The sequence below is a fragment of the Ambystoma mexicanum genome, chromosome 7p (genome assembly GCF_040938575.1).
Source record: "Ambystoma mexicanum isolate Mex_15411 chromosome 7p, UKY_AmexF1_1, whole genome shotgun sequence".
Classification (NCBI taxonomy): Eukaryota; Metazoa; Chordata; class Amphibia; order Caudata; family Ambystomatidae; genus Ambystoma; species Ambystoma mexicanum.
Window position 1 is genome coordinate 433,309,710 of NC_090939.1, and position 19,683 is coordinate 433,329,392.

The window sequence follows — 19,683 nt, forward strand, 5'->3', positions numbered from 1 at the left end:
CCGCTGCTCCAAACAGTCCATGGCTCCCAACAGCCACCCTTAACATTCCGGTCTTCACCGCTCCAGTTCCTTGCCAGGGATTTTAAATTCAAGGGGTGTGGCTTGGTTGGGAACAGGACTTCTGCTCTCCAGTGGCTCATAACAGCCACACCTAACACACCAGGCTTAAATGTAGTTTGGTTAAGTCTTGGACCAGCTAGTACTAGAAATGGGTACTAAAGCCTTTGAGTGAAATTGAGCAAATAGCTAAAGCAGCACCTAACAGTACAGGGATTCTGAAAACCAAGTTGATTGAAACATATTATCCAATTGATCTGAGGTGCTGGAGGATCTTTGTTCATATGAAGTAGCACAAGGCTAATCATATCGAACTATTGAAGCAAACAGTTACAGAGGATGGTTTAAAGTACATGGATGTACTGGTTGTTTAGTGAAACATGAGGAGGCAAGTATCATTAACCACCTGAAACTGTCTTGAAAAACTGCTGAGAAAAAGGAATTATTTTATTTGTATCTGTTGCAGTTGTTCTTCCCATGACATGCAGAGAATGATTTGCTTGGAAGTTTTGAAACATTTGAAGAATAACTTTTTGCAGAAAAAAAGCTTAATTACATATCCAAAATTTGAGCAGTACTTGGAGTTACTGGAGAAAGAACTATGTCAAAAAGAACTTTTGGCAGCTGAATTGGCAAAACAGGCTCCTGAGGGAAGTCAAGATTCTGCAGCAGGAAGTTAAAATGTGCTTGGTGAGCCAATTATTCAAACTGATGTTGAGCTTGTCATGGAGGAAGTAGAAAGTGCAATGAACAAAGTAAAGTTGCTGATGCAAATTGTAATGAAATTGTAAATAAAGTTAATCTATAGCAAAACAGTTTTTTAAAGATAGGTTCTTACATTGTTTACAGCGTGACAAGCGTGAATGTACTTGTGTGCAATACAAACCTGTATTGCACACTGTATTGTTGAATGTTAGTGGACAAGTAGGAACACTTAATTCATTTTGAATTCATGCAAGAAGAGCTATGATCCAAAATGTAGCAGATTCCTCTTTGTCATGTATTTTAACTGTTCCTACAGGTTTAGCAGCATTTAATGTAGGAGGTGTTACTTTATATCACCTGTTGATTCCATCAGTGGAGCATGACAACAAATTAATTATTGAAAATGTGTATCTAGTGCAGCACAAGAAGTAGGAAAAATGAAATACCTTGAGTGTAGATGAAGTAAGAATTGTGTCTAACTTGATGCTAGCTCTCATTGACTTGTGAATGCAACAGGTTTTGAAGACTGACTACAGAGTTTTGCTTGGAGGTAAACATACCACTTTTTGGAGCCTTGTTAAAATTAACTCCTGTGAAAGGTCAACCAGTTTTCAAAATGCTGCAATCTCAGGATAGTCCAAAACGCTTAGGAAGAATTGGTCATTTTAACCTTTGCAATTGTTTTGAATTTCAGAATTTACCATTACTATGAGGCAATCTGCAGACTTCGAGTATGATAGTATGAAAGATAAGACTGATTTCTAACATGTTTTGTCTGATGTTATGATGACTCTTAAGGACACAACATCTTTTGTGTTGCTTTGATGTGCTCACTTGCCGAGTGTAACACATTCAACTCTACAATGGTACTGTCAGAGAAGCAAAATATTGCAGAGATAACATAGTGCGATGTTTTAGATGGTCATGTTATGCCTTCAGATTTGCATAAGAGAGTGAAAGCTTGATTAGCTCAAATAGAGAATTCATTTACTAAACAGCAGGTCTGGAACCAGTTTCAAAACTTTGCTTCAATGCACAAGTAAAGTTAAAAGAGGAACTTGAATGTAGAAATTGGTCTAGTCGATGGAGCGATGGGAAGAGTGATGGCATTTCACTTTTCCTCACAGTGCAAATATTGAACAGGTTGAACTTAAGTTTGATCCTGTAGAGGAAACTATAGTGTCATGCTTTTTAGGGACACTTTTGTGAAACTAGCACAGTTTCCATTGTGCTCTGCTTAGTAACTATACATAAATCACAAGGGTTGACTTTAGAAGCAGCACTTATTGATATTGGTAAAACTGTGTTTAAATAAGGAATGCCATATGCAGCTTTGTCATGTGTGAAAAATATAGGTTTATTTTTAATAAACTTTGATGAATAAAAGTGAAAGCTGACATTTTCTGCATTGAAGAATGATAGGTTACGTGTAATGTATGCTCCTCACCTGAACCTTATACCTGTACCTGTGAAGGAATTACTAGGAACCATAATGAGTCTGTGAAAGCACATTCAAATGAAATCAGTCTTTGTAAGAGTAATAAACAATGAAATTTAATGGAGTTGGAGATTTGTTCAACTATAACATACTCACATTGCAGATTTAGTAATGAGATGGCATTGATTGCTACTATAATGCTGCTTTGCTGTTGTTTTTTCAAATGACGTTATTTATGCAAGCAATAGCTTCCACAGCAGAGAAGCAGCTATGTTTGGACATTTCATTTCTTAAAATATCTGTAGATTCACTTTTAGCTGTGTGTACATCTAGATTGTCTGCTGCTGTTTAAATTAGTTTTGAGCTGTTTGCACATCTTCATTGTCTGCTGCTGCTTAAATTTTCTTTAGTTGTGCACGTCCTGATGGTCTGCTGCTGTTTATATTCATTTTTAGCTGTGTGCACAACCTGCTTTTCATGTCAATGTGTTGACAAGCCCACCCACCTCTACTCTGTCTGTCTGCTACCTGTTCCCTCACACTTGCTCAGCTCCCATTGTCTCTTTGTGCTGTTATTCCCCTCAGCTCTATACCCGCTTCTCCCCTTCCTCTGGATACTCACTGTTTTTCTGTGCATATTACCTCCTCCAAGCTCCCAGTGTTTTTCTCACACTCTTGTGCCCTGTCCCCCCTACCTACTGCTCTCCCTGCACCTCTGTGGCCTCAGCCTGGGTAAGTGTATGCTATAGCGCTCTCAATCTCTCCTATCTTCACAAATTGCTTCTCTATCTCTTATCCTTCACCACTTAGTAAGTCCAGCAGGAGAAAACTCAAGAAGGACAAACTGGGCTCTAACAAAGGCCTTGTGATTGCACACACCTACGTCACTGCCTCAGCCAGAGAGACTCTCACCAACATCCTCTTTGTCGTTCCCTCACCCGACCTATGGACTCTCCATGTGATCGCTCTTCTCTCTCCTTTCTCTTCCTACCCATTAATGGCGGCACCCGCTGGGAGGTCATTCTTTCCCCCTCCAACTCCAGGGACATCATCAATGTCTACTGCAATGGTCCCATCATGGTACAGGGTCCTCAACCAAACCTTCTACTCTTTGACAGGCTCCTCCCTCACCTTATCAACCTTCCTTCTCCTTCTGCTCAGCTCCTTCGCCATCACTGACTCCCTCACCAGCTGTGCCCACCTTGGCTCCTTTGCCGCTTCCTAACCACCCCTGCACCACAGCCTCCTTTCCATCACCCCCAACTTTGACAACCTCATCAGCCTCCTCCTCTTTGGTGAACCTGCCACCCACTAACACCATATCTGGTGATCTCTTGCCCCCTGTGGCCCCTCTCACACTGGCTCCCTTCTCAGCCACTGTGGTCCCGGCTCGCCTGCTGACCTTGTCTCCATTGCGTCCTTCTACGTCTGTCCCTTAGGCACTCTCACTACATATGGGGGGGCCACTGTCCCCTGCTATGCTGTAAGTCTTTCACTTATGTCAATCTTCTACACATTACCACGCTTATCACTTGCTCAGCTGTCAAAAACTCCTCTGACACCTGCAACCTCTTTTAACTCCTGGATCTTGATGTTCTTGCCCTCACTGAGACCTGGTTCAAGGATAACTCTGTCACAAGTTTTGACACACTTCTCCTAGAAGGAGACAAGTTAATCTCTCTTCCTAGACCAAACAGACCAGGAGGGGGAGTAGCATTGATCTTCCCTGAGTGGATCTCTGTGTCTATCATTCTCACTCAGGCCTACTCATCCTTTGAGTGCCTAGTCTGCAGGCTCTCCATCTCTCCTAGCTCTTCACTCCTGCTGGCCACCTTCTATTAGCCACCTATTCAGCCCTCCCTCTTCCTATCGGAATGGGCTGACCATGCCTTCTCTCTCCTTTCCGCCTCTTCTCAACTCCTCCTATTGGGTGATCTCACCACACCTCTCAGCTCACGGGATTCCTCAGGACCATTCTGCAACCTTTGTGACTCTCTATCTCTTTCCATCTTACCCTCTGGCCCAAGGCACACAGCTGGCCATACCTTGGATGCTCTCATCACAACTGACATTCCTCTATCTATCCTTCTCCCTACTTCTCTCTCCTGGACAGATCACTCTCTCCTCTCTTCTCACCTGAAGCTCTCTTCTCCTCTGGCATCAGTAAGCCTGGCTCGTCCTCCCATTTACAAGTTCATCCAACCCCTGAAAAAAGTGTCAGTGGTTACCTTTGCCTCTCTCTATTCTGCCACTTCTAGTCCTGTGGCCGACTCCCACCCTGACACAGCCCTCTCTAACTTTAAGCTCTCTGTTTCCAACACTCTTGATATGAATGCACTTGTAATGAGGGTACTTCTAAAACCTACCAAAAAGTGCAACTCTTGGTACAACTCCGAACTGGCTGCCCTTAAACACAAGTACAGGGCAGCCAAAATGAAATGGGATACAGCTGTCAAACTGGCCCGCCGACTCCTTCAAAGGCAGTATAGACTCTGCATCTGCTCAAAGAAAAGAGTCTTTATTCAAGCCTGCGTCTCTGCGGCATCCAATAACACAACCAAAACTTTCAAAGTCTGCAAGGAACTAGCCAATCCTACTGCAGTCTCCTCCACCATTGCACCTACCCAGGACCTTTGCTCGGTCCTGGCTGCACACTTTTCCTAAAAAAACAAGATATCTGATACTCAGTCTCTTCCCTATCACCTCATACACTAACAGCACGTGCACCACAGTTGGCCAAATCCACCGCTCCCATTCTTCCCTCTTCTCTCTCCCCTGTCAAACCTGAGGAAGTAACTAGACAAGTCCGTTCTATGAAAGTCTCCTCCAAACAGGTGGACCCCTGTCCTTCCAAAACCATCAAGGACAACATTGATTCTCTCGCCCCAGCCTGCAACCTCTCCTTCACCACTGGAATTTTCCCAAATGCTCTTAAGCACTCACTTTTGCAACCTCTCCTCAAAAAACCTTCTGCTGGCCCTTCCATTCTGGCAAACTATCGCCCAACCTCCATCACTCCCTTCCTGGGCAAACTCTCCAAGAAGCTGTTTCTCGGCTTACCCTCCACACTGAATCTGTTGCTTGCTTCCATGACCACCAGTCTGGCTTTAGAGCATCCACAGGCATGGAAACTGCTCTTCTGAACACCCATGAAGATCTGCCGTCCAATCTTGATTCTAAGTCTCTCTCCATCCTCATTCTACTCGACCTCTCCTCTGCCTTTGATACAGTGAACCACAGCACCCTCATCACACGTCTCCATGATACCATGGGCATCACTAATGAGGCCCTGGTGTGGCTAACCTCCTTTCTCTGTGACTGCCCACCCTAGGTGGAATTGGGGTATTTTCTCTCCCCTATAACTCTCTCTGTGTGCAGTGTCCCTCAGGGATCTAACCTATCCCCCTGGATTTTCAAGGCCTACATGGCCCCGTGCCCCGTATGATAGCCACCTTTACCTCCAACCTCCAGTGTTACGCGGATGAGACTTAGCTCTCCTTCAGGCTACCCTCGATCTCTTCCTACTCCTCAATCCTACCTGACTCCCTGTCCGCAATTCAGTTGTGGTGTGCTGCAAAGGACCTCTGCCTCAATGCCAATAAGCCAGAGATTGTCCTCAACAGCACCACTGCTACCCTCTTTCCTCTTTCTCTCTAGCTGGCTTCCCTTGGCACTGCGACTCCACCTACCAACAAGGCAAAACATCTGGGGGCCATCTTCAACTCCACCCTCTCCTTCTCATCCCACATCATGGACATCTCAAAAAAAGTCCCACTACCAACTGCACCTTCTCAGAGGTATTCTACCATTTCTCACTTTCCCCCAGAGGCTCACTGTCTCCAGACCCTGGTCCTCTCTAGACTGGACTACTGCAACAGCCTCTTTCTCAACATGCCCTCTTCTACCCCCCATCCTCTTCAGCTCATCCAGAACAGAACCACAAGACTTATCCTTGGCTTCAAACCCACGGACTGCTTCTCTCTAGCACTGAAAATTTGCATTGTCCACAAGGCTTTCTGGGGCCTGGGCCCACTTTATCTGCCATGCTCTCTTCCTAAATACTCTCCTTCTCGAGCCCTCGGCTCCTTTTCCTCCAACTCTCTGCCGGCGGGCCGCTTCTCCAAGCAGAGATTTGGGAGGAGATCTTTATCCACTGCAGGTGCTCCCTCTGGACCAGCCTCCCTGCCTCTATCTGTCTTCAGTCGGATTTCCTTAAGTTCCGGAAACTCCTCAAGACTTTCCTCTTTACCTCCTCCTTCTCACTACCTCTAGCCTACTAACCACCTCTTTCTGCTCTCTAGATCTCCCTCCTCCACATCTGCTCAATCTCGCTGACTGTCTGCCTGGGCTCCCTTCCAAGCCTCACAGGTCCCAGGCCTTTCTCGCTAGTCTCCTGCACTTGCCCCCAGGACTTGCACTTGCTGCAGCACTGCTCCACTTTGGTTACAAACCATGAGAGTAGTATCTCTCTGCACTTAAACCATGTTCTGATGGGACTGGGTGCACTTGGTCCTTTTTGCCCTGCTTTCCACTTCCTGCTCATCTGCATGATCTGAATGTACCATGCCTAGTAAGATCGTCTGTCCTGTCTTCCCAATGTCTTCCCCTCCCATGCATGGTTGCGCTTTGAAACACTTGTGTATAATTGCATAGTAAATAAACAATCAATCAGTTAATCAATCAGTGAAAAACCACACAGTATACATTCAGCAATGTCAATACGAAATATAGGGTATCGGGTAATAAACTAACGGCAAAAATGTAGTTGCTAAAAAAATTGCGGCGAAAATGCTGTGGTTTGACCTGGTAAAGGTGTACCCCATTGTACCATTTAAGGGGAGCCGAGGTTGCGGGGGTGTCCCCCGCTACCCTTAGATGGTATAATGGATCCAGAGGTTGCGGAGGTGTCCCCCGCATCCTTTACATGCTTGTGGCACAAAAATCACAGCATTTTTTTCCTGATATTTTGTATTCACAGCCATTTTTGTCAAAATGTTAAGACATGGAATCAAATATAGTAACTGTTGAATGTGGAATTCAACAATTTTCTCAAAATACAGAGGGAGATAGTCAAGAATTTTTAATGACTGTCTTTGATTTGTTAGTGAAGTAAACTGTTAGTATAGATAGGTATCTAGGAATTAGTTGCGAGTGGAATCACATGTGTCAACAGTGTAAGAAAGGTTATTCTATTATTGTGAAAGATTGTCTATTCTGAAGATTATATGAATTAGAAGAGAAAACAGCATTCTGCAATATTCTACTTCTGTATTATTGTGTAAAACACATTTTAATATGTACACATGTTCCCTATGAGTGCTTAGTTACATACATGGTTCATGTACATTATTTTGAGTGTCGGGAGGGTAGAAGGTCATGACTGTTTACATATAAAACAAGTAAATAGTAGGTTGTAGATACAAAAACCATAGTACAATGTTTGAAAAATAAATGAGTTATAACTACTAATAAGAGGGAAGAATTTAGATATACTGTGTTTGCTTACTATGTGTATAGGTTGTGAAAATAAGTATGCACAACGGCCACCAGGGGGCGCAGAGATCAGCATGCTCTCTCTGTGAGCTCTGTAACCAGCACCCCAGAAGATGGAATGAGCCCCCGTCTTTTGGAACCCCCCCGCCGCACAAATACGGGATTTCGCTGTGTGAACGCCCACCCCACCCTGAGAAAAAATCCCGATGTAAATCAGCCCTCCACGGCCTCAGAAAACACAAGGGAAAATTGGGGCCTCTGAGACACGTGGAAATTGAAACCAACTACGTGTCTCTCGCCGTTAGAAGGCCCGGAAGGCGTGTGTTCGGCTCCTGAAGTGAAACACCCTCACACAAGGACGTGAGATCAGCCAGCCGACCCGGTGAGCACGAATAAGTGCAGCACGAAGAAGCGAACTGCGGATCACGAACATACCTACTTATGCCGGAGTGACATTGGGGAAAGCCGCCGATTGGAGCCCTCACAGACCGGCAACTTCCCGGGCGAACCCAACGGCGGAGTTGTCTGGGCCGAAAATGGTGCGCGAACACCACCAGAGGCAGAATTCATAATCGGACCCAACAATGGACAGCGCCTACCCCTCCTAGGGGCCAATTCCCAGCACAACTCCCCACCCACCCACATTCCACTCCAGGCCCACACAAGAACCTGTGCCACCTCATCCGCAATCTACCCACAGCACTCGAGGGAGTAGGCCGTCAACATCCACCTTTAGAACAAGTGAGGCATGGATTATCACAGCGCACGCAGTTTCTACCCAGGCCCACCATCTGTGATCTGTATGAGTACTAAGCATAGGCTAGCTCACTTTGCCTACACCCCCACCTCGCTTACAACCTCTGACGCCAAGATGGCAAACTGCACCACTACAGGAGACGAACTGGCTGCAGCTATGAAAGGAGACATAGCTGCCCTACTGGGGGAGATTAAGAACCTGGGAACAAATATAGGTGGCAAAATAGATAGGATCACTCAACGACTCGATAGCATGGAGGACAGACTCGAGGGAGTTGAAAACAATCAGGCCTCCATTGACACACTGGAAGGGCAACTCGACCAAAGAATGACGGAACTGGAACGACGTGAATACGAGTGTAAACTTAAACTCGATGATTTGGAAAATAGAGAAAGGAGGAATAATATATGAATTTTTGGTATTCCTGAGAGAGAGGGGGAAACGGAAGCGGACCTTAAGGAGACACTTCACAACATCATCAAACTTCTGACAACGGATGATGAGGTGGATGAACCGGTAACAGAACGAATTCATAGAGCAGGAGGCCCAGCAAGTAGACCACGCTCAGTCCTCGCCCGATTTCACCGATTCAGGGACAAAGCTAGAATTCTTGAGAAAGCCAGGATGAGCGAGATGATTACGCTATGCGGAGCACAAATCTCCATTTACCAAGATCTCTCCTCCTTGACCCTAGCCCTCAGAAAAATGTGCGGCCCTCTGACGAAGATGCTCAAGGAAAAGAACGTTTGATATAGATGGGGTTACCCCTTCTCCCTCACGTTCCAATACGAGGGGACCAGATTCAGACTGCGATCAGAGAAAGAAATAAAATCGTGCATATCTGACCTCTTAGGAACACAAGGAGAAGACGCTAATCAAGAAGCGACAAACAAGGAAGGAAGAGAATGGCGACTCCAAGGCCCCCGGAGAAGGAGAGTGAAGGGGTCGCGGAAATTCAGGAGAGGCAATCACTCCCCAGAAACGGACAACTGACACCAGGTGATACCGGTTAGACAATTCCAATCAAAGTATGTCAATAGTGTGATATGGATGCACTAACACACAAACATTCCCTGGACTCTAATGAAGATAATTAGGGGGGAACCACCAGGGGGCTCATTCTGGACTAAGATGACTTACTCTGGTCAAGGGGCGTGAAGTAACGATCCCCGGAAGTGGTCCGATGTCGACCTGGAACAACAGACCGGGCTTGATCGGACGCCATCAATTAGGAAGAAGCATGGGGGGCGTGAGGGAAAAGTTAAGGAAACAAATGAGGTCAGAGCAGCAAACATAATGAACCACAACAGTCAATGCAGCGTGCGACTTGTGAGCATAGAGCATCATCGAGTGTATACAAAGAGACAGCTCCCAGCGAGAAAGACCTATGGCTACGAACATTAATATAAGGGAACCAGTCTCCTTAAGAGTTGGAACACTCAACGTTAAAGGGCTCAATTCACCAACAAAACGGTCCCTTGTAGCCAGAGAATTTCGTAGAAGCGGATTCGATATTCTCCTACTCCAGGAAACAAAATACATAAAAGGAGATGAATGACGGATCCTTGGGAATCGAGTGGGAACTGAATTTTGGGGCTCTGGCCCACTCAGAAAGGGAGGGGTGGGAATCCTCATTAGAAAAGGCATAGAGTTTGTGCTAACCAAGACATGGTCAGATGTTGAAGGACGAGCAATGTTAGTAAATGGGCAACTAGGTAATCTGAACGTCACAATTGCCACCTTGTACTCTCCGAACACAGGCCAGTCTAGATTTCTCTCCAGAACAATCCCTAAGATCCCTAAGATACTACTGGAAGCCACTGGGCACATCATCTTGGGGGGGATTTCTAATCAATGGGCAAACCTGGCCACAGACCGGAATCCTGGGAACCCTACCACGGCTCATCAGAATAGACCTGAACCGACTGAGCTAGCTCATATGATGGAACTGTATAACATGGTGGACGCATGGAGAGCTCTTCACCCGGAAGAACAAGGCTACACTTTCTATCCTGCTCCCCATAATACATACACCCGCATAGATTACATGTATCTCTCTAGAGAGCGTTCTGAGGTAACATCACAGGCAAAGATAACCCCGATCACTTGGTCCGACCACAACATGGTCCTCACAGACATTCAGTGGGCCGACCTACCTAAAAATAGTGGGAAATGGCACTGCAATGAGAGCCTTTGGAGGGATGTCATTTTCAGAACTGAAATGGAGACAGAAATCTCTGAATTCTTCAAAACAAACGACAATGGAGAGGTATCCAAACAAACAGTGTGGGAGCCTGGGAAGGCCACCTGGATGGGGATTTTGATAAGGGAAGGCTCATCAAAGAAAAGAGAATGTAATCTTATTGAACAGAGGCTCCGAATTGAGATTTGCCAATTAGAAAGCACACCCAAAATAGGCGAAGAAGTAGATCCTCAGAAAATTAACAAAGCCAGGGAGAAAAGAAATGAACTGAAACTACTGGAGCATGAACAGGTCGTGCGTAAACTGAGATTTTTAGAACAAAAATTCTACGAGAAGGGCGATAAGGCCGACACACTTCTCGCCGCCAGGCTGCGAGAACAAAGAGCTGAACGAAGAGTATTAGAAATTAAAGACGATTCCTCCCCTACATCACACGCGCACACCACCATCCCAGAACATTTTGCCCACTTTATGAAACTTTATATTCCTCTGAGGTAGACCCTGAGCGATTACAGACAGAGTCCTATCTGTCCTCAATAGATGTACCCCGTATTCCTGACCTAGAGGTCGAATCACTAGAATCCCCTATTACAGAACTAGAGGTCCAAGCCGCCATAAAAAGGTTAACATTGGGCAAGTCCCCGGGCGAAGACGGCTACACCGCCGGATTTTATAAAACCTTCATCACTGCGCTGGCCCCCTTCCTGACACTCCTCTTCAATGAAATAATGGACACGGGGAAGCCCCCAGACTTCTTTACCAAGGCATTGATCACTGTTATCTCCAAGGCTGGGAGGGATCCTACAAAATGTTCCTCTTACCGCCCCATCTCACTACTCAACCTTGATGCAAAGATATACACCAGAATTTTGGCAGCGAGGCTCGAAAACCTCATTCCTCAATTTATACACTCCGATAAGGTCGGGTTCATACTGGGTAGACATGGGCAGACACAATCCGCAAAACCTTACACCTGATCCACGCATCCCAGACCATGGAGAATGACCCGGCCCTGATTCCCATCGACGCAGAAAAGGCCTTTGATAGGGTGGAATGGGGGTTCCTTGAGGCAGTACTGCAAAAGGTGGGAATGGGCACTAGATTGAGGAGAGTGATACACACAGTTTATACAGACCCCAAGGCATCTATATTTGTGAACGGGGAATACTCACAGTGGTTCAACCTGCAGCGTGGAACCTGACAAGGATGCCCCCTCTCGGCGATTCTCTTTGCCCTCTCCTTAGAACCCCTGGCAATCGCAATAAGTGCAGACCCTACACTAGAAGGTATTCGACTGGGGACAACAGAATACAAAATTGCCCTCTACGCAGACAACATCCTCCTCCACATCACAAACCCCTCTGTCTCCATCCCCCGATCTCTCTGCATGATAGAAGAATATGGTAAACTCTCAGGGTTCAAAATAAATAAGACAAAGTCCACCCCTCCAAGGTCAAAAAGACAAGAATACCATCAGATTCTCCCCATTCGGTCTCAATATCGAACACTCACAACTACAATACCTGGGGATACAAATAACGAAGAATCTAAGTGACTTATTTGAAGCAAACTTCCCTCCCCTATTGAAGCAATTTAGGTTAGACTTGACAAGATGGGATAAGCTCACAATATCCTGGCTAGGCCGTCTCAATGCAATTAAGATGATATCCCTTCCCCCTTCCTATATCCTTTCCAAGTGATACCCATTAGGATTCCAAAAAGCTTTTTTACTGAGATCAAAAGGGCCATGCCCCAATTCCTATGGCAAGGGAAAAAAGCAAGAATTCCATATAAGACCCTAACACTCCCAAAAGATAAAGGTGGAGTTGGGCTTCCAAATTTTCAAAAATATTATGAAGCCTCCCAACTTAGTGTATTGATTCCAAACCTGCGTAATCAAACAGACACCCAGTGGGTCAATATGGACAACCATTATTTTACAGCAGCCACAGTATCTGAATGGTTATGGGCACCTAAAAAAAGAATCTGTAGAAAATTCAAAGACCACCCAATACTAATGACCATCTGGGATATCTGGACACATGGCAAGAACATGCAAAACATTAATACCTGGCCGGCTTTCTCTCAGCCACTTATGGTCCCCAGGAATCAACGACCATATCCCAGAAGTCGGAAGGTTCCAATCGTGGTATGAGGCTGGATTGGAGAGAGTAGGGCAACTGCAACGGAAAGACTCCTTCATCTCGCTCCCTGAACTAACCGAAGCCCTCAGAATAGGCCCATTATCCACCTTTCAATACTTGCAGATAAAAGGGGTTTTGACAAGAGCCATGTGGAAACCCAAATTAATGAGAGAACTCACCCCTTTTGAGAAAATACTGGACTCAAGAACTGTAATGAAAGGCCTAATATCTGATATGTACAAAACACTGATAGAAGGAGAGGGTGTGACCACGGACTCATTAAAAAGCAGATGGGAAACAGATTTTGCCAAACAGTTCACTCCAGACCTATGGGATACCATATGCCAGGCGGCCACATGGATATCCATTTGGAACCAATGCAAACTCCATGCAATCATATTATTGCATAGATGGCAATATGATCCAGTCATATTATCTAAAATGTTTCAGACTACAAGCCCAGAATGCTGGCGTGGATGCGGAAACAGAGCAGACTACTGGCACATGTGGTGGGGATGTCCCAGAATACAAGTGTTCTGGTCAGAGCTCCTGGGCTGGATCAAAGAAGTCGATGGTATTGACAGAACACCTACTCCCTACCTCATATTGTTTGGCCTCGAGAAAGATAAGGTTGACTGGGTCAAGACCAAGGATCTAGCACCACAACTGCTAGGGCAACACTAGTAATGAGGTGGAAAACGCCTACGACTCCCACGAAAAACGAATGGATCCATGTTTCCACTAATATATGCATAATGGAACATATAACGGCATCGCTACATGGAAAATTGTCTCAGACCGAAGTCTTATGGATGAAATATAAAAGTATATACCTGCCCACCGGCTTATCTCGTAACAATGCTCCTACCACGGCGATAGATGGACAAGAATTGACCTAGGCAACATATAAGTTGAGCTTTACAACAGACACTCTCATAACCAACGCATTCTCGGCACTGTACACTGACTCTGCTCGCCACACGATGAACACTGCTTGACCTGCAATACAGGTTCTGACCAGGTGTCAGTGGGGCGGGAAAAGGGAGAGGGGCAAGGTCATGTTTTTGCACGAACCCTATGTATGAAGAATGTGTTTCCAGGGCAGACACTAAATACACCAAAATGTAAGGGTCCGCTTCTCCATTATGAGATAGTTAATTGTGTACTCAATGTATCATTTATTTGCATGACTTCTAACTGTAAAACTAATAAAACCAAGTATGCACACAATGTTGTAAAAAATGTATTGTAATTAAAATAAAAAATAAAAATATCATACACAAAGGGTTATTTTTTTAATGTATACATATGTTCTATGTGCAGTATGAAGTTCTCAGAAAAATCATACAATCTATTCAGTCAATAAACCTTGCATGTTTTTATTTCTTTTTATTTTGTATGGTAGGAAAACTGTCATTAGCTTTTTAGGTGTGTAGGTTGCCACAAAAAAGACACACACACCAAAATATATAAGAAGTTTTGAAATGGCAATGTAGATATCTATTTTTATATATTACAATACATTTTGGTATTATAAAAATAGAATTCCACACTGTGTACAACTATCAGGGCAAACACAAGCTTAATTAGCAATTCTTAGTTTTAAAATCTTTTTAATATGATGTGTATATTATAAATGTCATTATGAACTTCTCATGTGTGAGGTGGCCAAACAACGCAAGCACACATATTTTATAAGAAGTATTAAAATTAAAACTGGTAGGTTATTACTGTGGTTTTTGCTAAGTGTTATTATTTTACACACAAGTTTTTATTTTCTACCTATTATTTGAAATATAGGTATGACTATACTTTAAAAAGATTAATACTCAAAATAATGTTACACTTTTGGCACGTCTTCATTTATTTGTTTGTAAAACTGAAGACATAGTTAGGTTTATGTCCTGATTTGCTGGTGAAAGTTGCCTGAAGTAATCCATACATTTGTCATCATGTAGTATTAAATAATGTCTGTACATTATTGAAACACATGTGCATTGTAGTGAAATGCCTTTATCAGTGTACAAACTATTTACGTTGTGGGCAGATCTTAGAATGATCTAATGCAAAATGAAGTTTATAGTTACCTAAATGGTTAATATAATTGAGGTGATAATAATGCATTTTCTTTTCTATACTGAACTGTAGCAGCTCTTAGTGAAAGTGTTATGCTGTGAAGCGTGTTTACATTTTAATTGTACACGTTATTATATACATATACTTGAGATAGTGTATAATTTGTATGAGTATATCTAAATATTTTTCAATATTTCAAATAAATGAATAGAGGTTTTTTTACTCAAGAAGTTGTTTTCTTCTATAGTATGATTCATGAATGCAACCTGTTAATGGTTGTGTACTAGGAATACAATCAGTATTCACTTAGTACCATTATGAAAAATAAACAAAACTAATGTCATTTTTATTTGTTATGAACTACATTTCATTTTGTTTCAGAGTTTGTAATATGGAAGAAAGAATCTATAATGCACATATGTACAGACACAGAGCTGTATATTTTTGCATATTATTATTTGTAGCCACAGCTACAGCATCAACCAATGAATTACAGAATTTCACTTATGCGACTAAGGCGACTAAGGCGACGGCTGACTGGATTGCATTTATACACGGCAAAACTGTTTCCCCTTTTAACAGTGCAACCACAGCTACAAACAAACAATTTGTGGGTTTTGATTACTGGAACTGCATTAAATAAATTACAATAGATATAGTAATATATTTTTGCAGTCTGTGTTCAATTGTATCTATTTTTGTAACTTAAATGGTGTCTGTTAAAAGGGCCATTTTTGGGGGACGCAAAGAGGCGGATGGAATTGGAGAATAAAACACATAAGGATGAAACATATAACAAAGGGAAGTAAAATTAAAAGAAACATGTTTTTTGTATTTTTTTTGCTTTTATTTTTTTAGAAAAAAGGGGGGAAAAAGCCACTAAATAAACTAAAGATGACAGGTAATCTGGTGTTCTGCAAATAACCTCTACCATTCATTAAATGTGGCACCTCCCTTGGCTACCCATTCAAAGCATCATCTACACATGACTTGCATCATGGAAAGATTGCAAGTAGGTAAAACAGGAGTCTGTGTTGAGGCTTCATTTGCAGTTGGTGATGTTGCACTGGTGGATGGAGATGCTGCAGTGGTGCTGATCTCTGTCTACACAAGGAATGGGACCCATGCATTTTTCTTTTGTGATGTTCATGCGATTTCCGGTAGTCATCATTAACGTCATCCCAGTGGACTCGCACTAGATGATTAACCATAATAGATGTTCCCAGGCTTTGAGATGGAACATCGGAAGTCCCATGGCATAGGGTTTTGTTGGAGAATGGCCAAAGTACCTCCACTGCCTCTTTTCTGGAACAATGTTCTTCGACTTTAAAGAAGCCCCAACTGTCAGCAGTGGTTTTCATCTCAGTTTTCTTCTTCCTGGGTGGTGATGGATTGCTGACCCAAAGATAATGTCATCACTACTGGTACTCTCATTGTTAGGGAGAATTCTCATAAATGTGTTAATTAACTTCACCTTAGAGACCCCCAGCAACTTTGCTGGATTTTGAGGACTTACTTTCTTACCTGGAAAGAGTGTGAGCCTTTTTTCCCACTCTTTCATGTGTTTTGATGTATGTTTTGCACTTGTGTTCTTTGAATATGGGGTTTTAGATAACTCCATAGGCATCATCTTTTCATGTGTGTTACACAGCACCTTCAGTGAAGTGACACAGGGATGTCTTTTGACTACTGTTGACTACTGTTTCCCAGAGAATGTAAAGTGAAATTGACTTTACTAGTATTTCGTAATTCATAGATCCAGCACACACCATCTTACAATGGAGCGCTGGAGGGGCTACCTAGTATCCCCTGTGTCTAAATCCTCATGTAGCAGTCAAATGCTACCCTTTCCTATTGAAAAGGCAGGTGGCAGTGGTTTTTACAATGAATTACCATGGTTTTTCCCAACCACTAACACCGGTAGCTAAAAATCACTGGAGCCATGTTTTCCAAGATGGTGCCTTAAGGCCCTTTGTTTAAACGGGTCCCAGTATTCTTTTTTGCCATTTCCTTTTGGAAAGGTCCTTCTAGAATTTGTCTCTGTGCACCAAACCAGGTTTGGTCCCTTTTTTCATGTGCCTTTGGTGGGATTCAGGAGTGAAGACCGCCTCTGGCCTCTGAGTGTCTGGGGTGGGCAGGTAGTGAGGGAGGTGCTCGAAACTCCTTGTGCTTAGTCTCCTAAGAGACCCAAATGCACTCTGGTGTGATTGGCTGGCTGACTGCCCAGCAAGGACAGCCACCCTGCTGGGTGAGTGACAGCTATGCTGGAATGAATGGGAGAAAACTGTTTAAAGGGCGAGTCTCCTGGACTGGAAGGCAGAGTCGACCACTGGAATGAAAGAACCAAAGATGAGCTGGAAGAGGACAGCTGCTGCAACTCCTGGACATTGGTTTGCCCAGAGAAGCACTGCTGCTGGTCCGAATTGCCAATGCTCCATTTCACAGAGAAGCTCCTTCAAAGACGGCTTATTCCTTTCTTGTTGGTGGGACCAATCAACTCGTAAAACACCTGGATACCATTCTCAAGGCTGGTTAGAATTAACCAGGGAGAGGGACACCAGCTTGTATTCTTGAATATACAGCTACTGGAAACTGAAGTGACTACATCTTGTTTGCTTTCTTTGAGGATCCCGTGCAGTTCAGGAGTCCCCCGACGTCCTCCTTCTTGTCCCCATGACTGAGGCTCAGGAACAGTGAGATCTGCAGGAACTGCCAGGTAACCATGACTTCAGCAGCATTTGTTTCTTCAAATTAAGGGACTGTGCCCATTCGATTGAGAAAACCTCTCCCTCACAGTGAAAGTTCGTGGAACTTTCCCAACTTGCAGGCCTAATCAGCTTGTGACCCGGCATATGATTCTTTTTAGCCAAAAATACTTCTAAGAACTTTTGCAAAGACTTTACCGTTTGATAGCAGAACTCTTCTTTCCTATCCAGAACACTAGCCCATTGACTTTGGCCTGGCCTATTGACTTGAATTGAACTATTCTGGTGAACTGAAACTATTTCCACTGTCTACCAAGTATATGTCATCTATTCTGCTACCTTATCCTTTTACTCCTTTTGAAAGTTACTGAAGTGCCATTTTGCTCCCACTTCAGGGGAGTCTAACTTGTTCAGAAACGTATTGGTTTAGTACTGAAGTATATCTGTGTATATTATTAAGTTGCCTAACACTAGTGAATTATTCATAAATGATTCTGTATATAAATTAATACGTGTTTTGCCAAGAAAACTTGAGTATAAGTGTCTACATGAATCACTGTGATTGTAAGTCCTCTGTGCAATATCTTGTACTCCTCACATTCCCTCTTGAGATAAGCCTGACTGCTCAGCCCTGCTACCACCCTAAACTTTGTAGTACAGACTTATACCAAAGGTTGATTTTTGCTTACACCTGTAGCCCTAATTGTATGTGGTGGTTCCAGAGGGAACTGCATGCAATTCTGTCTAACACTCTTGGTGGAAGATGTTGGACTGTCCAACTGGGGAAGAATATGTAAAACAATAAAAATGCCAACACAAAAAAAAATGAAAAAGTTAAAACAAAAAAGTAAAACAAAAAGTAGACAAACTGAAACAATCACAAGACAAAGTAAAATAGGATTAGGGGATAGTGGGTTAAAAGGAGAACGAATTTAAGGTGTAAGGTGCCCACAGTTTGTTCAGTTACTCAGATAACCTTTCACTAGAAAGTACAGAAAGCACTGATAAATGTAAAGTTATTTTTTGTTGGTGTTGTGATTATTCGCGACTGCCGCACTTGCTGATCAGGCAGTATCATATGCGCTGATGTCTCCATACTGCATGGGTGTAGCCTCGTCAATACACCTGAACGTGTGGTTGGACGGTCCATAAACGCGGATAACAATGACGCATAGACACATAGTCGCAGTGGGTAAAATGATGGTCTGGAGAGTGAGTCACAGGGATGTGTAGCCGCATCTATGTAATTAGACGTGCTATTGGATTATTTTGCATGCACAAATGTCATGGAACAGCATGAGCGTAGTCACATCAATGCATCCCGGTGTGCCATTGGCTCATTCGTTGAGGTGACTAGGAAAGATAGGTGCCCACAATGCGATTGGCCGGTGAAAAGAGGTGCGAAGCAGCGTAGCCGCGTTAACATCATTTTCCAACTGATTGAGCCATCAATTGACGCGGCTGCGGCCATGTATGTAGTGTAGCATTTGGACGCAGTGACTGTAACAGTTTAATACATCTCTATTCATCAACAGTACTTATGAATGAATACACTTTTAAAAGTTAAATTGATATGGAAAAAATGTTTTTAAGGGTTATTTGGGTGGAAAGTGCTTGCACAATCAATTTTTATTTTAGATTTTACACATGATACATTGTTTTGATTAGCTGAATTGTCTGCATTATTAATGTTAATTATGTATGGAATAACCAAACCTTTGAAATTCAAGGAACAAACCTAAGTTGCAGGGTTGTTAAGGTGAGCAATACATTGTAACAAAAAAAGTTTAGTTGCATGGAGTGTACTTTTCAGGTTGTTTCCTTGAGAATTACAGGGCCTGCGGTTGCAGCCCTGTAGTTAGGATAAAGTTGCTCAACCCATAAGAATAGCAGTTTTTGGGTGGCTTATAACTTTGCACCCTGGTCAAATCCTCACATGCCTGCACTTATTTTTTTAGAAGAAATATTTGTCTTTTTGTCTCATGATGGAGTAGTAGTTGTTTTCTGTTTCTTTTGTTGTATTGTTAGGAGATATCTTATATGTTCTGTTTTTGTTACTTTTCTTTTTAAAGTTTTACCTTTTTGAGGTACAGGGTACATATCTAG